Source organism: Triticum urartu, chromosome 3A (assembly GCF_056163025.1).
Source record: "Triticum urartu cultivar PI428250 chromosome 3A, HENAU_Tu73, whole genome shotgun sequence".
Taxonomy (NCBI): domain Eukaryota; kingdom Viridiplantae; phylum Streptophyta; class Magnoliopsida; order Poales; family Poaceae; genus Triticum; species Triticum urartu.
In genome coordinates, this window is record NC_141875.1 from 429,703,668 (window position 1) to 429,711,988 (window position 8,321).

Here is an 8,321-nt window from a genome sequence, read left to right on the forward strand (position 1 = left end):
TGACCCATCCCATGTCTTCTGTCCCAAAAAATTCTCCAAAAAGTTTCGCTTCATTTGGACTCCGTTTGGTATTGATTTTCTACGAAGTAAAAACAAGCAAAAAACAACAACTGGCACTGGGCACTATGTCAATAGGTTAGTCCCAAAAAATGATATAAAGTTGCTATAAAATGATTGTAAAACATCGAAGAATGATAATATAATAGCATGGAACAATAAAAATATTATAGATACATTAGAGACGTATCATTACGAAACACACATTTGGTTCCGATTACATTTTCCTCATCCTTGGGCTTCTCAACCAATGTCCAAACTTGATTCCTCTTGAAGTTGTGTAGTTCTTCGTGCATAGCACTCACCCAATCGTGGTCTTCAAGGGCTTCATCACCCTTCATTGGTTAATACTAGAGATGAATGAGTAATGCTCACAAAAGTTATGTAGCGACCCGACCTAATGAAAAGGTCAAGTCTCTGTGTATCTGTGCTATCCCTGGATCATGCTAGTACACACAGTACATCAATGTATATATCAAAGTTCAATCACATGCTTTATTACATCAAAAATCTCATATTAAGTCTTTATTACAATAATAATAAATTTCCTAAAGGCCAACCCATGAGATAAAAACTACTGTGGAAGTGGCGAAGGTGGATGAGTTCAACCGACTCTAAGGGCAACACCAAGCATAGAACATACACCTTACTCCTTGTCGGAAAATACCTTCGCAACATGATAAGTTGCAGCTATGTAGGTCAGCATTTTTAAATATGCCGGCAAAGTCACAGAAAGAATAGAATAAAACCCAATCCTCATAACCCAAAGTTACAATTAAACCCAATTCATTTATAGTAATTGTGTCGAGAGTTCCTAATAGTTTCCATTCAAGAGGCTCAAGTTGTCTGTAATCGGGGACACGACTAATCGATTAGGTTAAATACTCTGTAGAGTTTTGCACACTTCCCCACAATATTCGAACCCTCCTTTTACGTCCTAGCACTACATGGTGTTTGAGAACAGGATGACCGAAACATGGTCTTTCGAAGAGTTTCCCTAAGTACTGCCAGGGGCCATCCAACCCTACCGTTCGTCTACATCTCGTAGCACTAGTCCAGTCAGAGTCACAACTAAGATTAACCAAGCCAAAGCCCATATTGACTTGTGGTTGCGTAGGTAAGCTTCCAGTCTTGAAGTATCCATCCATCTCTCCGAGCCTCGATGGAGCTTTCCTGATGATAACTGGCCTACTCTAGCTCACTCGGCGAATCCATTGGTTTTCTCCAGGGTGCCTTTCAACCATTCCACCGAGAGGTACATTGAAGTCTTGTTCTTGAAGTCTTGAGATTGTAGTCTTGATCAAAATTTATAACACACTCACAACTCCCATGTTTCACTCAACCAACCCCCGTCTACTAGAGCGTACCAGCATAATAAATTATTGTTTCCCGGGCATTGGTAACCGGGGTGTGGGGTTTCCTACCTCATGATACTACTTAAGAACAAAGATCAGTGTTACCTACTTGCATGTATGGTAGAAAGTTGAATCTAATTCAAATAAAATAATGGGTTTTCTAACAAAATATGATAAATGTGACTTGCCTTGATGATGTCCTTGAAACTCTACTGATTTGTAGTACCAAGCTTCACACTCCGGATAATCTAACGAAGCAAGCAATTGCATACATAAGCAAACACTCATACAAGGGCATCAACAAGTAATTTAGCATGCATGACATGAAGAAAACCAAAAGTGAAATCCGAAATAAACACAAAGACAAAATCAAAGGAATCTCTAGAAAACAATTGGGAAAACTTCAATAGTTGTAAAAAAATAGAAATAGTTCTTTTAGTAAATCAATTTTAACATAAATAAAAATGAAGTTTTATTAATCCAATAGAAAGAATTTACTCAAAGTTTTATTAGCAAAAAGAATCAATATAATTGCTATTATAAAACTCTAGTTATGATCTACACAAGTTTTAATACAAAACGGTACCAAAACAATTTTAATTAATTATAAAAATTGTCTACTATTGTCTAACATAAACATATTATAATTTGTCAAAAGTGACAAAAAATTACTTAAAAACAATTAAAAACAAATAGTTTAAGAATAAAATATACATAGTCAAAATAATATTGTTTTTTATTTAAATCAATTTTATGTTATTCCAAAAATAATTTGTGAAACCTTACTCGATAGGCAATATATCTAGTGACAAGTTGAAGAAAGAATTAATAAAAACCTATTTTTAAATAAAAGTTATTAGCAAATTAGTGTTTAAAGCAAATTTGTTCAAATTTAAATTTTAAGTCTTCAAACATGAAAAAGTTTTGGATCTACAAAAATTGCACAATTTTGTCAATCTAATGCAAAAAGAACCACTAAAAATATTAAGAACTATAAAAACTATAAAGAAAACGAAAACAGAAATAATTCTGTGAAATAAAACAAAACAGAAAAAAAAACTACATGTCAGCCATGGGACATGTGGCATGATGTGGGTGGCTGGATGGTGTTTGGTGCGGGGCTAAGGAGCGGATGCCCGGTACTTAAAGGATTCGGTGGCTTCGGCTAATTTGAACGAAAACAACACGGTTTGTTCAACTAAATTGGATAAACCGGAACTAAAACCGATCTATGAAAAAATTCTGACCGTTCATTTAAAAGAAAAATATAATCTAGCGCATTAAAAAAATCGGATGGCCGATGGTGGAGGTGGCTTACACAGAAGGTGGGTGACTATGAGGCGGCTCGGGCGGAGCTCCAGTGGTCGGCGTCGAATTCAGAGTGGTCGGGGAGGTGTGGCTCGGCGAGGGGGTTCCGATTATGGTGGAGTCGGAGCTCGGGGACATTGGGTTGAGGCGAGGAGATGTGGCGAAGCTTTGGTGCTCCGTGAGGGTGTGTGAACTCAAACTAGTCTCTACGACGGGAGAAGGAGGTCGAGACCATGTCAAAACGATTCGTGAGACCAATTGAAATTAATGGAAGGAGGTAGGGATCTCGAGGGGGCTCACCAGCATCGGAATCTTCACGCAAAGAAGCTTCGGGGCGCAAGATTTGATGTGAGCTAGGGCTCGATTAGGTGGGTCTTGGGCATGGGATTTTGGGGGTAAAACAGAGTCGGTGTCTTGGGGTATTTATAGGACATGAGATTGGAGGAGGGGTCGGCTCGGGAACACGATCCTGAGAGACACGGGATTCGATGGCGGTGCTGACACGCTCCAGCGTGGGCGAGGGGAAAGAGAAGGGTGCGGGGTCCACCTGCCGGTAACCGTGGGAGGGGGGAGGGAGAAACGGGCGACCGACCCATAATGGTTTCGGTGCGGGATGTGCGGCTGTGGCCCGAAAGGAAAATAAAATAAAATAAAATAGAATTTGTAGTAAACATATTATATACCAAAATTCTTAACATTTTCCAAATAAAATATGAACTAGTTTTCGGAGCCAAATAAAATACTTAAAAACATATTTTTGCAATAAATCCAAAATGGATTTGAATTTTCTTTTCAAATATATTCCAATAGGTTTTTTGTTTTCTATTTTCAAAAGTAATTCCAAATTTCTTCTGACTTTTGAAGGGTCATGTTCCTCCTCTCTTTATTTTCTTTGATCAGGGAGTTTGGGAAAGATTCAACTCAATTTTCAAATGGAGAAATTGAAAGGGCTTCAAAGCAAAGTTGAAAGGATTCAATTGAATCATTCAAAACATACAAAATGCAATAGATGCTTAACTAATTGTAAAACATTCCAAATGCAAATTTTGGATATTACAAACCTACCCACCTTAAGATGAATCTCCCTCGAGATTCGGGATGATCAGCAAAATGGTGTGGGTGGTCTCGTCGGAGGGCTTCTTCTCGTTCCCAGGTAGCTTCCTCCTTGGTGTGATGACTCCACTGAACCTTGTAAAACTTGATGACCTGGTTGCGGCTAACTCTATTTGCAGCCTCAAGAATCTTCACGAGTTTCTCCTCATAATTCAAATCACTATCAAGTTGTATGGAGTCCAGTGGCACTGTGTCTCTCAATGGAACATCAACCATCTCTGCATGACACTTCTTCAACTGGGAAATGTGAGACACATCATGAACTCCTGACAATCCTTTTGGTAGTTCCTACTTGTATGCAACTTCTCCTCTCCGTTCAAGAATTCTGTAAGGCCCCACAAATCTTGGTGCTAACTTTCCTTTAACTCCAAACCTCTTGATTTTTTGAAGCGGAGACACGCGGAGATATGCTCGATCTCCCACTTTGCACGTTACTTCCTTGCATTTATTATCAACATAACTCTTTTGTCTGGATTGAGCTACCTTCAATCTGTCTCAGATTAATATGACCTTCCTTCAGAATCTCTGATCAGGTCTGGACCAAATAACTTACAGTCTCTGTCGGGGTACACAAAGAGGGGTGTACGTTTTCCCCTGACTTGTGCACGGACAACAAACCTCTGACCCGACAATTCTCAACATCCAAAACGAGATCGAGTTGAAGAGATAGCTCTTTGAGAAATCAAAGGGCGGATCAAGAAGACCAAGTCAAGCCAAAGGAAGCAAGACACCACTAAGGGAAAGCCTCCCTTGCTGAGCAGGCGAGCCTGGAGAGGTCGAGGTTACTCCAAAGACAAGTCTCAAGACTGCCCCGACAAGCTTGCCGGGGCGCCAAGGGCGGACCACCCCGCCAAGGCTCCACCGCTGCACCTCACAGCGACGCAAGTCATCGATTGGTGCGGTGTCAAGCCCCCAAGTGACTAAGTGGCTGTTTCTTGACACATGGCAGCCACTTCCGAAGGAAATCGCCTCCACATGACACCCGTCCAGAGACGTGTCAAACAAACAGAGAAGAAGGTGGCTAAACAGCCCGGCAAGGCCTGCCGGGCACGCCATGATGTGACACTAAGTGGCGCATTTAATGCGCTCTGCCCTGTATGCAGAGTTACGTATAATAGCACTGTTTTCTATCTAATCAGTACACAATGACTGATTTCCCATTGTGGTGACCCCTTGATCTATAAAAGGAGGGCCATGGCAACCATAGAAGGGATTCAAACCCTTGTACACTCATACGCGCGTAGGTACCCTCGCCCCGAGGCAACTCTGTCGGGCTAGAGCGTTGCGTCTCCACCACGGTCCTCTCATCAATCCACCAAAGAAGGAGTAGGGTTTTATGCCTCACGGCGGCCCAAACCTGGGTAAAACTGCCCATGTGATCTCTGCCGTGCTATGCTACGTTCTCCGCTCTTTGTGCAATGTGCTCATCCCCCCTGCCGAACCACAAGGGGCTAATGGCCCCATAGGTGGCCATGGTTTCCCATGACATCTTTGGCGCGCCAGGTAGGGTGAAGCGCTTGCGCGAACCCGAGAAGCGTATGCAGCGCGTCATCTTCAATATCTTCTTCATCGACGGCTTCATCACCCATGATGCCCAAGAAAAGGGTAGGGGACGTAAGGACGGGGAAGAGAGATATCTCTCCCCCGCCTACCCTATCTAGACCCCGCCATCTCTCCCCACCGCAGCTGCTGCGGCGGCGGGAACCAGGAGTGGTAGCGGCATGGCTGCCCCGAACGCTTTCGGCAGCATGTTTGTGATGCAGGCCCCATTCAGGAAAAGAGCAAGATGTAAGGACACAAGGTTTCTCTCTCCGCCACTCTCGCTTATCAACAATTTAGCTACACTAGGTCCAGTGTCATCGATGTCGATGAGCCCGCGCAATACTCGGTCTAGCATTTACCCTGCATAGGGAAATCCTGAGTGGAGCGCCAGTGCGAATCCATTGATCGACGCCCCGGTAAGCACGCTCTGGCAAGGCTGTCCGCATTGGCGTGACTTTTGTGCCAGCTACCACTAGATTATTTGAAAAATAATGAGGAGGAGGAGAGAGAAACCGGTCGTGCCATGTATCACGCCCTACCGCCCACAAGAAGCATTGGTTCCAGACGGTACTTGCCGGGAGCCGAGAAACAATACCATGACCCCATCCTCCCGAGGACATGCGAATGCGAGAAGCGGCCAAGGCCAGAGGGAGTGGGAGGGAGCAAGGACAAAAGATAAGTCCATGCTGTCGTTGCTCCCTTATAGATTTAAGAATTTGCATTTGTTCATCCCTTGGGTACCAAAGTGTTTGTATGAAGAAATCCTTCACGAGATGGCACCTTTGCTAGAATTCTGTCTGCACCCTCATTCTGTTCTGAGCCTGCTCGCGGAATGGGCGACTGCGTCAGAAACTACCAAGGAAAAACCTGCCGGGATGCATCCACGCCAAGATGAATGTTAAGGGCCCGACCCTTACGACAACCGCGACAATATGATACTGGCAGGCAACCAGAACATGCACAGAGATTAAGCATAGGAATACCAATGGGTAAACTCAAAAGGGATAAACACGTAATCAAATATTAAGAAAAAGCATCAGTTTCACACAAGCATAAACGATACGATATTTAAACACAGGACATGCATCATGTTTTGTTGCAGGACAGCACAGTGGCAAGGATAGTTCAAGGTCGGGCCTGGCGACCTCGTGAAGCCGTTGGGACGGAAAGCACCTTTCGACGAGGGGGGCAGCCTTCTCCTCGGCAGCAGAAACAAATGCGCCCTCCAATGGCTTCCTGAAGCCATCGGCAAGGTCAAGGTGCGGATGACGGCAGGTGATATTGCTCAGAACCGTGAGGAGGGCATTGCGGGCAAGCTTCCGAGATTCAGTCACGAAGCGGCAGACCCTTCCCTCCTCATGCACCTTTAGCTTTTCGATCAGCTCATTGAAGAAGACCCCTATCTTGACGCTGGGGACCTCCTGCTTGCTGGCCGAGAAGACTGGCCCTTCCATGCCCATCGCTGTAGTTTGGGTAGTGAGATGCTTGGCAATGTTAATCAAGATCTTGATCCAGAGGTCAACCTGCTCGGAATGATTCGCCAGCTTGTCCTGTGTATCCTTGTGAAGATGCCTTGCAGTATCGAGGTCTTTTTTCAGCTGCTTCTCACGGGCCCCACTAGATTCTACCAAGCTCTCCAAGGTGCCAATCCTGGCCTTCAGGTCTTCAATGGTGCCGTTGGCAGTCTCAAGGCCTTGGCTCTTGGAGAAGAGCTGTGATTGTATATCCTTTAGAAGGATCTCTTCTTTCTGCGCCTCCTCCTTGTAGGTCATGACCTCCTTGGCGCTCCCAACAAGCTCTTCAGTCAGCTTGGCCACCTGTTGGTTGAGGTCGGTCTTGGCAGTGGATGCAGCGGCAAGGTCATCAGCGAGCTTCTTCAGTTGGGTAGTGGAATCAGCAGTGAGGGAGTCCAGGGCGGCCTTGTGCTTCCCCTCTAGCTCCTTGGTGCGCTGATGCACGAGGGCTTCCAGATCATCGTCCTTGGCACAAAGTGTGGCCTCGAGCTTCTCCTCCCGAGAAGAGATATTCTGCTCCTTGGCGTCCAGAAGTACCTTGCACTCCGCCAAGCGGGCGTCCCGGGAAATAACATCCTCCCTCGCCATCAAGATTGTCTCATATTGCCTCATTAGAACCTGGAACTGCTTGTTGTGCCAGTCCCGTAGCTCGTTACCTATGTCCCTCAGCTACTAGTCCACCTTGTTGGCAGACTTGTGCTAATCCTTGAGCACATGCCATTTCTGGCTATGCTGGCCCTGCATCTCCTTAATGCCTGCCGCCATGGACTCCAGGAAAGATAAGTCCATCACGACAGTGACAGAATCGTCTGCCTCATCGACCCCTTGCTGGTACAGTGACGCCAGAATGCGCTGGAGCTCTTCATCAAGTTCCTTGCTCATTGCCACTAACGAGTTGGGGGCTCCGAGCCCAGGCTGTGCAAACCACCAGCGCCAGCTGACTCAAAGATGGCTCCCGCCACGGTACCAAATGAGGGGAGGGATCCATTGTTTGGAGGGGGGTTTTCTCCTCGGCCGTTGCCCCTGCCCCTAGCATGCCGCCGGGGATCCACTCCGTTTTCACCAGGGACTCCTAAGCATTCCCAGCGGCATGTCCCTGCCCCTCCGCGACAGCGATCTTGGCAGCTTCATCCGTGACGTCTCTCCCTGTGCTAGCCACTTATTCCAGCAGTTTAGGCTCTTTGGCCTGAGGGACTCCAAGCGAAGACAACAAGTAATAATAAAGAAGCAGAAGTATTAGAGAGCCAGAAGCATGGGGCGAGATGGTAAAAAAATCATGGGAAGAAGAGCAAATGAATAAGCCGGAGAGGTCTGCTGGGCGGTTGCCTCAGTTTCCCCGGCAACATCAGTTACGGGCCATGATTTTAATCCCCTTCAATGACAACCACGGCGTCGTCCTGGGCAAGTTCTCCCGTGGAAGCCATCGTCGGGG

General features: G+C 45.7%; 1 pseudogene; it reads right to left on the minus strand.

Annotated features, from left to right (window-relative positions):
- Nucleotides 1-6,391: 6,391 nt before the first annotated feature.
- LOC147979958 (uncharacterized) lies at nucleotides 6,392-7,633 on the minus strand (annotated as a pseudogene).
- Nucleotides 7,634-8,321: the final 688 nt, after the last annotated feature.